The following is a 19290-nucleotide window of genomic DNA, read 5'->3' on the forward strand; positions in this document are numbered from 1 at the left end:
GATACAAGCATTAAACAAAGAAATAAACGGATGTCTTGATAGTGGGGTCCAGGTTTCTTACAGTTGAAGTGGGAAGTTACAAATAAGCAAAAGGTGAAGGCTAGAATGAACCATTTAGTAATGGATTATATTTGGAGACATCAATTTGAACTCATGTTTAGCTCACTATAGATGCAGATGAATAAATACAAAAAAGAATTCTAGATATGTGTATATAGGTCACTACGTTGCTGTTGTTGGGTGCCATTGAGTCGCTTCCAACTCATAGCTACCCTATACATCAATTCTTCTTAGGTCTTTCTTACTCATTGTCCAGGTTTCAAATACATATGAAGTGATTGAAAATTTCACGGCTTGGGTCAGGTGCACCTTAGTCCTCAAAGTGACTTCTTTGGTTCTTAATATTTTTTTTCTTCTAAATTTTATTTTGTTGCTGTTATTGAGAATATACACAGCAAAACATACACCAATACAATGGTTTCTACATGTACAATTTAGTGACATTGATTACGTTCTTCAAGTTGTACAATTCTCACCGTCTTTTTCTGAATTGTTCCTACATCATTAATGTAAACTCATGGCCCCTTAACATTTAATCTTTCGAGTTGCTGTTATCAACTTGATCCTATATACATAAAAACCCAGAAAAAAAAAAATTCTCAAGGCAGGCCTTTTTTACTACTTAAGCTAAAATATTGTTCAGCTTTAAGATGACTTCAGGGGATATTTTTGGTTTATGGTTTAAAGATTATCTTAGGGCAATAGTTTCAGGTGCCGTTCAACACTTTAAAGAGGTCCTTGGCACCAGATTGCCCAATACATCATTTGATTTCTTGACTGTTGATTCCATGAGCACTAATTGTGGTTTGAAGTAAAATGTAATCATTGACAAATGGAGCATTTTCTTTGTTTATCATGATGCTACTAATTGGTCTAGTTGTGAGGATGTTTTCTTTATGTTGAGGTGTAATCCACATTAAAGGCTGTAGACCTTGATCTTCATTAGTAAGTGCTTCAAGTCTTCATTTTCAGCAAGGAAGGTTCTATCACATGCATATCCCAGATTTTTAATGAGTCTCTTCCTCCAATCCTGATACCTTGTTTTTCTTCATATAGCCGAGGTTTTTAGATTATAGCACATACATTGAATAATTATGGTGAAAGGATAAAACCCTCACCTACACCTTTCCTGATTTCAGACCATGCGGTATCTCCTCGCTCTGTTTGAATGACTGTCTCTTGGTCTGTGCACAGGTGACACATGAACACAATTAAGTGTTCTGGAACTCCCATTCTTCATAGTATTAGCCACAATTTGATATGATTGACGCAATCAAATGCCTCTGCATAGTCAATAAAATAGAGGTAAACATCTTTCTGGTATTCTCTGCTTTGAGCCAAGATCCATCTGACATCGGCAGCAACACCCTCATTCCACATCCCGTTTTGAGTCCAGCTTGACTTTTTGGGAGTTTTCTGTTGATGTACTGCTGCAAATGCTTTTGAATGATCTTCAGCAAAATTTACTTGCATGTGATATTAATGATGTTGTTTTATAACTTCCACATCCTGTTGGATCACCTTTCTTTGGAATGAGCACCTATATGGATTGCTCCCAGTTGGTTGGCCAGGTAGCTGTCTTCCATATTTCTTGGCATAGACAGGGAGCCCTTCCAGCATTGCATTCATTTGTAGAAACATCTCAATTGGTTTTTCATCAATTCCTGGAGGCTTGCTTTTCTCCAATGCTTTCAATGCAGCTTGGACTTCTACCTTCAGTACCATCTGTTCTTGATCATATGCTATATCCTGAGATGGATGAATGTTGACCAATTCTTCTTGGTACAGTGACTCTGTGTATTCCTTCCATCTTCTTTTGATGCTTTCTGCATCATTAAATATTTTTCCCATAATATTCTTCAAAATTGCAACTCTAGGCTGGAATTTTTCCTTCAGTTCTTTCAGCTTGAGAAATACTGAGTGCGTTCTTCCCTTTTGATTTTTTAACTCCAGGTCTTTGTACGTTTCATTATAATACTTTGTCTTCTCAAGGCACCTTTTGAAATCTTCTGTACAGCTTTTTTACTTCATCATGTCTTCCGTTTGCTTTAGTGACTCTATGTTCAAGAGCAAGTTTCATATTCTCTTGTAACATCCATTTTGATGTTTTCTTTCTTTTTAATGGCCTTTTGCTTTCTTCGTGTATGATGTTCTTGATGTCATTCCATAGCTCAACTGTCTTCAGTCATTAGTGTTCAAGGGGTCGTATCTATCCTTGAGATGGTCTCCAAATTCAGGTGGGATATACCAAGATCATACTTTGGCTGTCATGGACTTTTTAAAATTTCCTTCAGCTTCAACTTGAATTTGCATGTGAGTAATTGATAGTCTATTCTGCAGTCGGTCCCTGACCTTGTCTGACTGATCATGTTGAGTTTCTCCATCATCTCTTTCCACTGATATTGTCCATTTGATTCCTGTGTATTCCATCTGGCAAGGTGGAAAAAAGGTATTTCCAAGGAGTAGGTTGCTGGTCTTGCAAAATTCTGTCACATGATCTCCAGCATCGTTCCTATAACCAAGGTCATATTTTCCGACTACTGTTCCTTCTTCGTTTCCAACTTTTGAGTTCTGATCACCTGTAATTATAAATGTATCTTGATTGCATGCTTGATCAATTTCAGACTGCAGAAGTTGGTAAAAATCTTCAGTTTCTTCATCTTTGGCCTTAGTGGCTGGTATGTGAATTTCAGTAATTGTTGTATTAGCTGTCTTCCTTTTAGGTGTATGGATATTGTCCTATCACTGACCACATTGTACTTCAAGATAGATGTTGAAATGTTCTTTTTGACAATGAATGCTATGCCGTTCCTCTTCAATTTGTCACTCCCAGCATAGCATACCACATAATTGTCTGATCCAAAATGGCCAATACCAGTTCGTTTTAGCTCACTAATGCCTAGATATAGATCTTTATGTGTTCCTTTTCATTTTTGACAACTTCCTATTTTTCTAGATTCTTACTTCATACATTCCGTGTCTTGGTAACTAATGGATGTTTGCAGCTTTCGTCTCATTTTGAGTCATGTCACATCAGCAAATGAAGGTCCCGAAAGCTTGACTCCATCCACGTCATTAAAGTCAACTCCTCTTTGAGGGGGCATCTCTTTCCTAGTCGTATATTGAGTGCCTTCCAACCTGAGGGACTCATCTTCCAACACTGTATCAAACAATTTTCCACTGCTATTCATAAGGTTTTCACTGGCCAATTTTCTAAGAAGTAGATTGCCAGGTCCTTCTTCCTAGTTTGTCTTAGTGTGGAAGCTCCACTGAAACTTGTGCACCATGGGTGACCCTACTGGTATTTGAAACACCAGTAGTATAACTTCCAGCATCACAGTGGCATACAATCAAGCCACCACAGTTCAACAAAGTAACAGATGATTGTTGGACACAGATTTGTATACCTACATAAGTTTCTAAGCTGTGTTTGCTGAGAGGACCTAAAAGCAATGACACTCTGATAGCAACGAGCACACTAGTGGCCAGATCTTGTTTTCTAATGCTATTCTCTAATAAAAGAAATCAGGACTCCTTGGAGAAATGTCTAATTCTAGAGTAGGGGCAGGAAAAACACAAGATGAGCTCGGATCATCTTATACTACTAGAAATTAAGGAAGTGCTCAAAAAACAATATGATGTGGACGACAATATCAAAGCGATGCAGAAACTAACTGAAAAAGCTCCCAGTGGCTAAAGCTAGAATGATTTCAGGAACAAAATAAATATTATAATATTAGATTGTAATCTAAAGTATGAAATAATTTCCCATGAGTTCATACTGACATAAATAAATGATTGAATGAATAAATAAATGAGGGATAATAGACAAATCCCTCATGCTGAATTCCAAATAATTTATGTAGATACTTCAGTTTCAAGGAGATGGAGCATAATTCCCTATACTTATATGTGTTCTACACATAGTTACTTCCTTCCAAAGAGAAGAGTATGACAAATAACTGTGCAGTAGAGAAATCTACAAAATACATTCTCAACCATGTGATCAAGGTCACATCAACAGTGATTAATCATGTTAACACTATGTACCTTTGATAGATCAGAATGGCACTTTACCTTTGTGGTCTTCCTCCCCAAAGACCCATAACTCCAGTCTAACCAGGGGAAAAACATCAGATTAACTCTAATTGAGGGGAATTCTACAAGATATTGACCATTATTATTCAAAGTCATAAAATAAGGAAAGTCTGAGAAATTGACACAATCTAGAGGACCCCAAGGAGACATGACAATTAAATGTAATGTGGTATCCTAAATGGGATCCTGGAATATTAAAAGGACTTTAGGTAAAAAGCTAAATGAATCTGAATAAATTATGAACTTTAGTTAGTAATAATATTAGTATCAGTATTGGTTTATTAGTTATGACAACTATAATGCAATATAAGATCTTAACAACAAGGGAAATTAGGTGGGGGTACATGGGAATTTTCTGTACTATTTCTGCAATTTTTCTGTAAGTCTAAAACTATTCTAAAATAGTTTATTTTTTAAAAAAGAAGGATGTGAACATAAGTATAAACCGAATCTTGAACATTAAATGCTTACGAAGTAATTGTGCTAGCATCAACATGAAGGTAAAGCAAGCAGAAAAATATCAGAATGACAGTATTTACAGAATTTTGGAATGACTGCATAATTTTGGTTTTACATTTGTTTGGGGGTGTACTACAAGTTTGGTAATTGTTAATTGCTTTTCTTATGTTCATTTTTTCTTTTGATTTTTACCACTATTGTCCTGTTTTGGGGCTTTTTTTACCTTACATGTTCCAAACTTACCTTTCCATTCTTGTCTTTCACCTGTCTAAACCAACCTGATCTCCAGACAACTGGTCCATTCACTCTCTGTTAAAAACGTGCTGAATGTCCTCATGCTCCAGCCATTCTCTTCACTGGAATGCACCCTCCTCTGGCAATACCAATCATCCATCCTGAAGTTCTAACTATCCAAAATGGATTTTTTTGGCTTTCTCTGATTTCCTCAGCTGAAACAGATCCCACTCTTATCGGACTCACAAAGCCACTCTGTACATCTCAGGTGCCTCATATACTGCTTTATGTGATGAAATTTTGTATGCAGCTACCCAGTTGGTTATTAAATACTTCGAGGATCCAAACTGGACCCATTGCCATTGAGTCAATTCCTACTCATAGGAACCATAGAGGAGAGAGTAGAACTGCCCCCTAGTATTTCCAAGGCTATAAATCTTTTCATAAGCCGACTGCCACATCTTTCCCCTGAGGAGCAGCTGGTGGATTTGAACCACTGTGCCACCAAAGGTCCTATTTTGAGAATGGGGCCCTGATTTGCATATATATCTTCGCATTCAGCATTCAACATTCAACATGGCACTGTATCAGTCAGGGTTCTCCAGTGAAACAGAACCAGTAAGATATATACAGTTTATTTTAAAGAATTGGCTCAGGTGATTTTGTGGGTTGGCAAGTCCAAAATTTGTAGGGCACGCAAGCTGGCTATTAAGGTAGTTGTTGATATTGCAGTCTTGAGGCAGAATTTCTTTCTTTCCTGGAAACCTCAATTTTTGTTATTGAGGCCTTTAACTGATTGGAAGAGGCCCAACCATATTATCTAGGGTAATCCCCTTTACTTAAAGTCAGGTCACTGTAAGTGTTAACCACATCTGCAGAATACCTTTACAGCAACACCTAGATTAGCGTTTGACTAAATAACTGGGCAGTTTTTTTTTATAGTCAAGCCAAACTGACACAAAATTGATCATCACGGAAACCTTTATAGGTATTTACAAAAGGTTGGCTTAACAAATGTTATCTAATGTTGGACAGCCATTTTTGGTTAAAGGAAAGACTTGAAACCAAACTTTGTTGGATGGATTTTAAAATTTTAATTATTTGTAACAGAAGTCATTTGATGGAAAGGGACTGCTACTTTTTTTCCACCTCTGTTATTATTGTGGTCTCTCCACCTGCTGTTGGTAACGCACAGAGTCAATGAGTGTCAGGTAATGCCTCTTGTGTTGGAGACATTATTACAATAATTAATAATGATGACAGCTCAGTTGATAGGAACTTGGCAATGTGTGTATTCTTATCTTCAAAGTGCCACATGGTTTGGAATTTGGCTCCTCGTGAAACCATTTAATAGAAGTGTGTGTTTAGAATCTGTTCCCAGCTCAAAAACTGACCCTTATCTCTAACATCGGTAATGAGAAAACACCTGACAAATAGACTGCCATGTCCACTCCTCTGTGTAATTTCCCTTCCTGCCAAGTGAATTTCTTGCAGTATCCACTTCTAACATAGAACGTGTTGAATGATGAACAGTTTGAGGCCAGTGTCTGAAGCTTTGGAAGATATTTTTCAAAAGGTGATTTCACAAAGTAAAATTAACTTATTGAGAAGTTAATCCATCTTTTTCCCCCCATTATGCCAATTAATTATTTGATGAGTTTTGCTTGACTGGATTGACTGATGGTTTTAGTACTCCACAGCTGCCCAAGGAGGAATGGCATGATGACTTCAGGGGAGTTCTTTAGTTTAATGAAACATAGTCCTATAGAACACTGCAAATAAACAAAAATAAAAGGTATTATCAATATTTATAAGTATTATTTGAGTCTATTCATTAAGCTTCCTAAATAGAGTTTATTATTAATTTATTTAATAATTGACAAATATTCAGTAAACACCTAAAGTGGGTAGGATTAATATGTTGTTGTGGTTGCTAGATGCTGTAGAGTCAGTTCCAACTCACAGCTGCCCTGTGTACAATAGAAGGAAACACTGCCCGGTCCTGTGCCATCATCACAATCATTAAGCTTGAGCCAATTGTGCAGCCAATGTGTCAATCCATCTCATTGAGGGTCTTCCCTTTTTTCACTGACCCTCTGCTTTACCAAGCATGATGTCCTTCTCCAGGGGCTTGTCCCTCCTGATAATATATCCAAAGCATGTGGGATGAAGTCTTGCTGTCCTTGTTTCTAATGAGCGTTCTGCCTGTACTTCCTGCAAGACAGATTTGTTTGTTCTTCTGGCAGTCAATGCTATATTGAATATATTTACCCAACACCATAATTCAAAGGCATCGATTCGTCTTCGGTCGTCTTTACTCATTGCCCAGCTCTTACATGTATTTGAGGTGGTTCAAGCACCATGGCTTGTATCAGATGCATCTTAGTTCTTAAAGTGACATCTTTGCTTTTTCACACTTCAAAGAGATCTTTTGCCACAGATCTGCTAAATACAGTGAGGCATTTGATTTCCTGACTGCTCCTTCCGTGGGTGTTGATTGTGGCTTCAAATAAAATGAAATCTTGACAACTTCAGTATTTTCTCCATTTATCATGATGACGTTTCTCGGTCCAGTTGTGAGGATTTTTGTTTTCTTTGTGTTGAGGTGTAATCCGTACTGTGGTCTTTGATCTTCATCAGTAAGTGTTTCAAGTCCTCTTCACTTTCAGCCAGAAAGATTGTGTCATCTGGAGGTGGGGCCAAGACGGCAGAGTAGTCAGACGCTTCCAGTGGTCCCTTTTACAACTAAGACCCAAAAAATAAACACAAGTGAATCAATTGTATATATGACAAGGTAGGAGCCCTGAACATCAAAGGCAAAGTTAAGAAATTGGACTGAGTGGTGGGGGGTGGGTGGGAGGAGAGAGACAGTTCAGAAGCAGCTACGAGCTGCCAGACCTGACTTGGCAGGAACCGGTGCCTCTAAGCCTCAAACCCCTGGAACAACCATGGCAGGGCTGGTGGTAGCATGCTTGATGCAGTTTTCTCAGCCACAGAAAGTGAGCAGCAGAATCTACTCATGCCTCACGAATCAGTGAAGAACAGTGCCCTCTGCAAAAGTTAAATATTTGTGTTTAATTTACCACACAGATCTAAAAACACTCTTGTTAAAAGAACTCTCTTCCATTTATCTGATCCCTCCACTCTCTGCTCCAGGCTTTGAGCCAGCTTCAATGACAGTCGACTTCCCTGGGTCTGAGATAGGTCCTGCTGCGTTCCCTGAGCCATTCTCGTGGCCTTGGAGAAGGAACGAATTAACAAATGGGGAAAATAATATGCTGGCTCCCCTGAGCTGGCAACTTAGGGCAGAAATAACTCCTGTCCAAACACAAATTGTTCAGGGACTTTGAATGCCTTTCACCACTGCATGGACCTGTGTGGCCCCATTTCAGTAGCTGGGCCTTTGTTGTTGCAGTGCAAAGGCATATGTGCCTGAGATCTGACTTTAACAGTTTCATCCATGTGGTGGAGAGATAGGTTTTTGGTGTTTGATACCACTCTGCCCATTAAGCAGGGTTCTCACCTACCCTCATCAGGGGCCTGATGACTGGTGGCTCTACCCACGCCACCTAGCCACCCATGACAGGGGTCCAAGGATAAGTGGTGCCTCCCAGTCCTTACAGTTAAAAGCACTGGGTAGCTATGGCACAGCTGCAGAGCCCACCCACCTTTGAATTCTAGAGAACAGGGATCTGCCTTCTTCACAGATACTTGCTCAGAGTGTGACCCCCTGCTGCAACCAGAAACCTGCACATACACCATTCACCACTGCTCCTCTAAGGCCATAGGTGAGAGCCTGAACCACACACCTGGTGATTGATTACCTGGACACCTGAGCTGAATCCATACAAGGAAAGTGAATGAACTCTTAGGCCCATATACTTATAGATGGCTCAGAGACAGCAGTCAATATCAAATCACATGAAGAAACAGACCATGATCACTTCAATAAGCTCCCAAAACAAAGAATAAAGGAATCTTCCAGATGAAGACATATTCCTGGAATTACTGGAGGTAGAACACAAAAGATTAATATATAAAACTCTTTAAGAGATCAGGAAGGAGATCAGGCAAAATGCAGAACAAGCCAGGGAACACACGTATAATGCAGTTGGGAAAATTAGTAAGGCTATTCAAGAGCATAATGAAAAATTTAATAAGTGTCAAGAATCCATAAAGAGACAGCGATCAGAAATTCAGAAGGTTAATAATAAAATTTCAAAATTAGACAACTGAGTGGAAAGTCTACGGGAGCAGAATGAGGAAATGGAAGGCAGAATTAGTGAGACTGAAAATAAAACACTTGACACCAACATATTTGAAGAAAAATCAGATAAAAGAATTTAAAAACTTGAAGAAAACCTAAGAATCATGTGAGGCTCTATCCAAAGAAATAACCTATGAGTGACTGGAGTACCAGAACAGGAAGGGGTAACAGAAAATACAGAGAGAATTTTTGAAAGATTTGTCGGGAGAAAACTTAACTGATATTGTGAAAGACGACAAGGTATCTATCCAAGATGCTCATCGAACCCCATACAAGGTAAATACCAAAAGAAAGTCACCAAGTCATCATAATCAAACTTGCCAAAACCAAAGATAAAGAGAGAATTTTAAGAATGACTAGGGATAAATGAAAAATCACCTACAAAGGAGAGTAAATAAGAATTAGCTCAGACTACTTAGCAGAAACCATGCAGGCAAGAAGGCAATGGATGACATATATAAAGCACTGAAGGAAAAAAAAAAAAACTTCCAGTCAAGAATCATATAATCAGCAAAACTGTCTCTTAAATATGAAGGCAGAATTAGGACATTTCCAGATAAACAGAAGTTTAGGGATTTTTCAAAAACCAAACCAAAACTGCAAGAAATACTAAAGGGAGTCCTCTGGTTAGAAAATCAATAACATCAGATAAAAACACAAGATCAGAACACAGGATGGAGAAACCAGATATCCACTCAGACAGGGAAATCACAAAAATAAATGAAAATAAAAATCACTAAAAACAGGGAACAGAGATATCATTAAGTAAAAGATGACAACATTAAATCAATAAATAGGGACAAAATGTAGTCATAGATCTTTCATACAGAGAGCAAGTCAAGGGGATATAGAGAGATAAGAGTTTGGTTTAAACTTAGAAAAATCATCTGGCCAACATGGTGCCATAGACAGAAACACCACACTGTCCCTCCACAGCAAAGACCTGAAAAACTACATAAAACTGAGACAAATGTCATTCCTGGAACCCGAAGTGTCAAGTGAAGAGATAAAGAACTCAGCTAAACACCAAACAAAATAAGAAACCCACAGAGGACTAACATTGAGGAGAGATACTTGGTGAAGGTGCTGAAGTTCCTTATCAGTTAATGTAGCACGGATTCACCATCTTGGGCTCCTGTCGGAGATTTGCTCACAGGGAGCAGCTTCACGGAGATCCCAGAAGGAGACAGAGCACCTGGCAACCAGAGATACGCACTTTTCCACTCCTGCCCCATCCTCCTTCTGCTGCTCTACCTCCAAGCTTCCTGGCTGGCTGCGGTGGCTTGGCCGGCCAGGAAGTGCAGCTTGGATTCACCCCACCCACATTGCAGATAGGTGGACAGGAGTACGGGAAAGCAGCTTCTCAAAGTTCCCAGCAGGAGACAGAGTAATGAGTGATATACGCTTTTCTAATTCCCACCTTCCTTCCCCTCCCACTTCAACCTCCTCTGCTTCCCGCCAGCTGCAGTGTCTTGGTCAGGAGGCAACTGCTTCCACCCCAGGCTACTGGGATTTGACCCGTTCATACTGGCTGGGTCCCTGGGCTGGTGTAGCTTCTTTCCATCTCTTTTGGTTTCTTCCGTGCCTCCCAGCACCTCCCTCTCCTTTCTCTCTAACACCTGGCTCCATGTGCCATCTTTGCTTCTTTTTGAAAGGCTGTGCAGCTACTCTCGACTGGGGATCCACTCCCCCAGCCTGTGACACCACACTGGTGGGATCCCTGGGGCTTTTTTTTTTTTTTTTTTTATTGTTTTGCATTGTTCTCTTTTGTTTGTTTTCTTTCTCTTTTCACACTTGGGAGCCCCTTCTAGCCGGGCTGCAGTGCACAGCCTAGGAGCCACTCTCCCAATCTGTGCAGTTGTGTAGGCAGGATCCCTGGTGGCATTTTTTTTCTTTCTTCCTTCTCTATTTTCTCTTTCTTCATTTCTCAGTTCTTGTTGTGTATGCTTACCTTCTTTTCCAGTCTCCTGGTGCTGTATTACATCCATACCCCTTCTAGCCAGGCTATACTGCACAACCTGGGAGACTTCCCTGGTCTTCATGGCCACACTGGTGGGACCCCTAGGGGCTTTTGTTTTCTACTTTTTTTTTTCTTTTCCAAATTTTTATCTAGTTAATTTTTTTTCTTTTACTTTTGGTTTCTCTCCTTATCTTGGGCTTTCATGTCTCCACTCCAATGGCAAGCTCCATTTGCACTATTTTTTTTTTAGGGGGGGCTGTCAGTTTTTTTTTCTTTGTTTTTGGCTCCTGTTTCTCTCTCATCTTTCCCATACCCATACTAGCTCCATACGTCACAACCTCCCCCCTCATTCCTGCCTGCTTGCACCATGAACTGAACATCACACCTCTGAGCAGCACAGGCACAGCCTACTGTAACCTGCCTGGCATTGATTACTACCCTGCCCCATCGACTTACTATGTGCCAGAAACAACCCACCCAGCCCCTCCCCTTCAGCTGGACCTGTGCCGCTGCACCATAGCTGAGTGACTGCCCCCCCCACTGGACAAGGAAGTGAAAAGTATTGTGACTACAGATGAGCAAATGACAAAGAACATTCAGCCCACCTGTTCAGATGTAACCAAATAAAACAAAAAAACAGGATGAAACAAACCCATCTACTATCAAGAAATGAAGAAATAACTACTGAATGTTCTGAAGTCAGCAGACAATACAAAACATATTAAAAAACAAGAGAGAATAGTTCTAGTAGGCATCCAAAATAAAACATCGAATGACTTTTCAGTAGAAGAAAAGGTACTAGAACTATCTAACAGAGAATTTAAATCTGCAATATTCAGAGCTATCCAATAGTTGAAGCAAAAAGCAGACAAAAATCAGGGAAAAATAGACAACTTTATGGAAAAGGCAGACAAATTCAGAACCTACTATACAGCCTAGTCAAAACAGCCTGGTACTGGTACAATGACAGATACGTTGACCAATGGAACAAAATTGAGAACCCAGGTGTAAATCCATCCACTTATGGTCACCTGATCTTCGATGAGGGCCCAAAGTCCATCATATGGGGAAAATACAGTCTTTTTAACAAATGATGCTGGCATAACTGGATATCCATCTGCAAAAAAAATGAAACAGGACCCATATCTCACGCCGTATACAAAAACTAACTCAAAATGGATCAAAGGCCTAAATATAAGGCCAAAAACCATGAAGTTCCTAGAAGAAAAAAATAGGATCAATGCTAGAGGCCCTAATACATGAAATAAACAGGATACAAACCACAACCAACAACACATAAGCTCCAGAGAATAAGCTAGATAACTGGGATCTTCTAAAAATTAAACACTTATGCTCATCAAAAGACTTCACCAAAAGAATAAAAAGAGAACCTATAGACTGGGAAAAAAATTTTGGCTATTACAAATCAGGCAAAGGTCTAAACTCTAAAATTTACAAGAAAATCCAACACCTCTATGACAAAAAGACAAATAATCCAATTAAAAAATAGGCAAAGGAAATGAACAGACACTTCACTAAAGAAGACATTCAAGTGGCCAATAGACATACGAAGCAATGCTCATGATCTCTAGCCATTAAAAAAAAAATTTTTTTTTTTTTTATAAAAACTACAATGAGATATAATCTCACCCCTGCATTACTGGCACGAATCAATAAAACAGGAAATAACAAATGTTGGAGAGGCTACAGGGATATTGGAGCTCTTATGCACTGTTGGTGGAAATCCAAACTGATACAACTATTTTGGAAAATGACATGGTGCTTCCTTAGAAAGCTAGAAATAGAAATACCATATGATCCAGCAATCCCAGTCCTAGAAATATATCCTAGAGAAATAAGAGTTGTCACATGGACAGACATATGCATACCCATGTTCATTGCTGCATTGTTCACAATAGCAAAAAGGTAGAAACAACCTAGATGCCCATCAACAGATGAATGGATAAACAAACTGTGGTACATACATACAGTGAAGTATTACACAAAGTTGAGAACAAAGATGAATCTGTGAAGCATCTCATAACAAGGCGGGCATTACGCTGAGTGAAAAAACCCAAACCCAGTGCCGTGAAAAACAAAAGGAAGAATATCATATGAGACCACTACTGTAAATACTCATGGAAAGGTTTACACACAAAAAGAAACAATCTTTGATGGTTACAATGGAAAGGAGGGGTGGGGATGGAAGAACACTTAATAGACATATATATAAGTGGAAACTTTGGTGAAGGGTAAGACAGTACACAATACTATGGAAGCCAGCACACAAGACTATGGAAGCCAGCACAACTTGTACAAGGCAAGGTCATGGTAGCTCCATAGATGCATCCAAACTCCCTGAAGGACCAAATTGCTGGGATGAGCACTGTGGGACCATGATCTCGGGGGAATATCTAGTTCAGTTGGCAAAACATAATTTATAAAGAGTATGTTCTACATTCTACTTTGGTGAGTAGTGTCTGGGATCTTAAAAGCCTATGATTGGCCGTTTGCATACTCCACTGGTCTCACCCCTTCGGGAACAAGGAAGAATGAAGAAAACTAAAGATACAAGGGAAAGATTAGTCCATAGGACTAATGGACCACATCTACCACCACCTCCACCAGACTGAGTCCAGTACAATTAGATGGTATCCACTACCACCACTGATTGCTCTGACAGGGATCACAGTAGAGGGTCCTGGACAGAGCTGGAGAGAAATGTAGAACAAATTCTAACTCAAAAAGAAAGACCAGACTTGCTGGTGCGACAGAGACTGGAGAAGAACTGAGAGTGTGGCCCCTGACATACTTTCAGCTCAGTAATGAAGTCACTCCTGAGGTTCACCTTTCAGCCAAGGATTGAACAGGCCCATGGAACAAAACAAGACTTAAGGGGCATTTCAGCCCTGGGGTAGGGACAGGAAGGTGGGGGGCAGGGGGACAGGAAAGCTGGAAATAGGGAACCCAGGGTTGAGAAAGTGTTGACATGTTGTGGGGTTGTTAACCAATGTCATAGAACAAGGTGTGTACTAACTATCTGATGAGAAACTGGTTTGTCCTGTAAAACTTCATCTGAAGTACAATAAAAAAAAAGATTTTAAAAAATTAGAAAAATAGGGGTAAAGAAAGAGGTAACCACAAAGGAGACTAACAATCCTACACATCAAAATAAAATACAAGAAAAAGATAAAGCCTTAGCAAAAACAAAATCAACAACAATGAAAAAGAGGAAAAAACAATTTATAAAGGAAAACTACTCAGCACAAAAAATTAAGGGGAAAAAAGAAACTGTGAACAATACACAAAAAAAGATAACAAAAAACATAGCACTAAACTCATACCTATCCAAAATTATACTGAATATATATGGACTAAATGCACCATTAAAGAGTCAGAGAGTGGCAGAATGGATTAAAAAAAAAAAAAAATGGTCCACCTATATGCTGTCTACAAGAGACACATCTTAGACTTACAGACACAAACAAACTAAAACTCAAAGGATGGAAAAAATATATTGAGCAAACAACAATCAAAAAAGATCAAGAGTGGCAATACTAATTTCTGACAAAATAGACTTTAAATTTAAATCCACCACAAAGGATACAGAAGGACACTATATAATGATTAAATGGACAATATACCAGAAGGATATTACCATATTAAATATTTATGCACCCAATGACAGGGCTTCAAGATACAGAAAACAAACTCTACCAGCGTTGAAAAGTGAGAATAACAGCTCCACAATAGTAGCAGGAGACTTCAACACACCCCTTTCAGTGAAGGACAGAATGTCTAGAAAGAAGCTCCATAAAGACATGGAAGATCTAAATGCCACAAAAGACCAACTTGACCTCACAGACATATACAGAACACTCCCCCCCAAACAGCAGAAAAGTTTACTTTATTTTCCACCACTCTTGGTACATTCTCTAGAATAGACCATGTATTAGGTCATAAAGCAAGGCTTAACAGAATCTAAGACATCAAAATATTACAAAGTATCTTCTCTGACCATAAAGCCCTAAAAGTAGAAATCAATAACAAAAAAAGAGGGGAAAAGAAATCAAACACATGGAAACTGAACAACACCTGCCTCAGAAACTGCTGGATGATAGAAGAAATTAAGAACAGAATAAAGAAATTCATAGAATCAAATGAGAATGAAAACACTTCCTATCAGAATCTTTGGGACACAGTTAAAGCCGTGCTCAAAGGTTTATTTATAGGAATAAATGCACACACCCAAAAAGAAGAAAGGGCCAAAGTCAAAGAACTATCCCTACGACTTGAACAAACAGAGCAACAACAACAAAAAAACCTTTCAGGAACCAGAAGAAAGCTAATAATAAAAATTTGAACAGAATTAAATGAAATAGAGAATAGGAAAATAATTGAAAGAGTTAACAAGACCAAATCTGGTTCTTTGAAAAGATTAACAAAATTGATAAACCATTAGCCAGACTGACAAAAGAAAACAGGACATGAAGCAAATAACAAGAATAAGAAATGAAATGGGAAATATCACAACAGATACAACTGAAATTAAAAGAATCATATCAAATTACTATGAAAAATTGTATTCCAACAATTTCAAAAACCTAGAAGAAAGAACAAATTTCTGGAAACACACTACCTACTTAAACTAACACAAACAAATGTAGAACAAACCCATAACAAAAGAAGACATTGAAAAGGTAATTAAAAACTCTCAAAGAAAAAAAAGCCCTGGCCCTGATGGCTTCCCTGGAGAATTTTACTAAACTTTCAGAGAAGCTTTAACACTACTACTACTAAAGGTATTTCAGAGCAAAGAAAAGGTTGTAATACTCCCAAACATTCTATGAAGCCAGCATAACCCTGAAACCAAAAGCAGGTAAAGACACCACACACAAAAAAATTACACACATATATCCTTCATGAACTTAGCCACAAAATCCTCAACAAAATTCTAGCCAGTAGAATTCAACAACATATCAGAAAAAGAGTTCATACCAGGTATACAGGGATGATTCAGCATTAGAAAAACAATCAATGTAATCCACCATATAAATAAAACAAAAGACAAGAACTACATGATCTTACCAATTGATGCAGAAAAGGCATTTGACAAAGTTCAACACCAATTCATGATAAAAAACTCTCAGCAAAATAGGAATAGGAGGGAAATTCCTCAACGTAAGAAAGAGCATTTACACAAAGCCAACAACCAGCATCATCCTAAATGGAGAGATTCTGAAAGCATTCCCCTAGAGAACAGGAACCATACAAGGATGTCCTTTATCATCACTTTCATTCAACATTGTGCTGGAGGTCCTAGCCAGAGCAATTAGGCTAGATAAAGAAATAAAGAGCATCCAAATTGGCAAAGAAGTAAAAGTATCTCTATTTGCATATGACATGATCTTATACACAGAAAACCGTAAAAAGTCCTCAAGAAAACTACTGAAACTAATAGAGTTCAGCAGAGGATCAGGATACAAGATAAGCATACAAAAATCAGTTGGATCCCTCTACACCAACAAAGAGAACTTTGAAGAGGAAATCACCAAATAACATTTAGAATTCCCCTGAAGAAGATAAAATACTTAAGAATAAATCTAACCAAAGATGTAAAAGACCTATATAAAAACACTACAAGACTCTACTGCAAGAAATCACAAGAGACCTACATAAGTGGGAAAACATACCTTGCTCATGGATAGGAAGAATCAACATTGTAAAAATGTCTACTCTACCCGAAGCCATCTATAGATACAATGCAATCCCGATCCAAATACCAATGACATTTTTTAATGAAATGGAGAAAAAAATTACCAACTTCATATGGAAGGGAAAGAGGCCCCAGATAAGTAAAGCATTACTGAAGAAGAAGTAAAAAGTGGGAGGCCTCACATTACCTCATTTTAGAACATATGATACCTCCACAGTAGTCAAAACAACCTGGTACTGGTACAACAGATACATAGACCAATGGAACAGAATTGAGAATCCAGACATAAATCCACTCACATATGAGCAGGTGATATTTGACAAGGGCCCAAAGTCCGTTAAGTGGGAAAAAGACAGTCTCTTTAACAAATGGTGCAGGCATAACTAGATATCCATCTGCAAAAAAAAGTGAAACAAGACCCATAACTCACACCGTGCACAAAAACTAACTCAAAATGGAGCAAAGACCTAAATATAAAATCTAAAACGATAAAGATCATGGAACAAAATATAGGGACACTGCTAGGAGCCCTAATGCATGGTATAAACAGTATACAAAACACTACTAACAATGCAAAAACACCAGAAGAGAAAATAGATAACTGGGAGTTCCTAAAAATCAAACGCCTAAGCTCAGCCAAAGACTTCACCAAAAGAGTAAAAAGATTACCTACAGACTAGGAAAAAGTTCTTGGCTAAGACAATTCCGATCAGAGTCTGATCTCTATAATCTACAAGGTACTGCAAAAACTCAACAACAAAAAGACAAATGACCCAATTAAAAAATGGGCAAAGGATATGAACAAGCACTTCACCAAAGAAGACATTCAGGTGGCTAACAGATACACAAGGAAATCCTCAAGATCATTAGCCACTAGAGAAATGCAAATCAAAAGTACAATGAGATACAATCCCACCTCAGGAACTCAGGCATTAGTCCAAAAAACACAAAATAATAAATGTTGGAGAGGTTTTGGAGAGACTGGAACACTTATACACTGCTGGTGGGAATGTAAAATGGCACAGCCACTTTAAAAATCGATTTGGCACTTTTTTTAGTAAGCTAGAAATAGAACTACCGTACGATCCAGCAATCCCACTCCTTGGAATATATCCTAGAGAAATAAGAGCCTTTACAGGAACAACAATGCGCACACCCACGTTCATTCCAGCACTGTTTCCAATAGCAAAAAGATGGAAGTAACCAAGGTGCCCATCAGCAAGTGAATGGGTAAATAAATTATGGTATGTTCACTCAATAGAATACTACACATCGATGAAGAACAATGAAGAATCCGTGAAATATTTCCTTAACATGGAGGAATCTGGAAGGCATTATGCTGAGTGACATTAGTCAGTTGCAAAAGGACAAATATTGTATGAGACCACTATTTTAAGAACTCAAGAAATAGTTTAAACAGAGAAGAAAATATTCTTTGATGGTTATGAGAGTGAGGAGGGAGGGAGAGGGGTATTCGCTAATTAGATAGTAGACAAGGACTATTTTAGGTGAAGGGAAAGACAACACAATATACAGGAGAGGTCAGTACAACTGAAATGAATCATTTTATTCAACACGTGTTCAGCAAGTTTTTTATTTTAGAAAAATGCTCAGAATATATTAATTAAAATGGTTAAGAATGTAATGGAAAATTAAGAATTGAGAAATATGAGATGTAACTACTCTTTTGAGAAACTTGGCTGAAAAGAATGATATCACCAGGTGAGTATCCAAATAGGATCACAGAGTAAAGAAACAAAATTATAGGACAAACCTGATTATTTTAACGATTTGCAGAAAAAGTGCCAGTATCTGAGAAAAGATTGAGAATTAGGAGAGAGAAGAAGTAATTGATCAGAATAGAAGGTATCAAGAGCAAAGATGGACAACTTGTTCTTCAATAAAATGATTATTTTTTACCCTTAGAAATAGGAAGGAAGCAGAAAAGATAGAAACATGGATAACCTTAAAGGTTAAGAGGTTGAGGAGACGGGAAAATTTGGAATAAAGGTGATCAAAATGGGAGGGAAGATAACTAAGGATCAATAAATATAGTGTTAAGCAGGATTGGGGGGGCCCATGCATTATACCAAAACCAAACCAAACCCATTGCTGTTGAGTTGATTCCGACTCATAGCGACCCTATAGGACAGAGTAGAACTGCCCCATAGAGTTTCCAAGGTGTGTCTGGTGGATTTGAACTGCTGACCTCTTGGTTAGCAGCTGTAGCACTTAACCACTATGCCACCAGGGTTTCCCATGCATTATAGAGGTACTCTTATGTATGGGGGAATTCAACTTTTTGGATCATAACAAATTATGGATAACATTGTGAAGAATGGGAATTCCAGAACACTTAATAGTGCTCATGAGGAACCTGTACGTAGATGAAGAGGCAGTTATTCAGACAGAACAAGGGGACGCCACATAAAGTCAAGAAAGGTGTGCATCAGGGTTATATCCTTTCACCATACCTATTCAGTCTGTATGCTGAGC

This window comes from Loxodonta africana, chromosome 26 (assembly GCF_030014295.1).
Source record: "Loxodonta africana isolate mLoxAfr1 chromosome 26, mLoxAfr1.hap2, whole genome shotgun sequence".
In the NCBI taxonomy this organism is placed as follows: domain Eukaryota; kingdom Metazoa; phylum Chordata; class Mammalia; order Proboscidea; family Elephantidae; genus Loxodonta; species Loxodonta africana.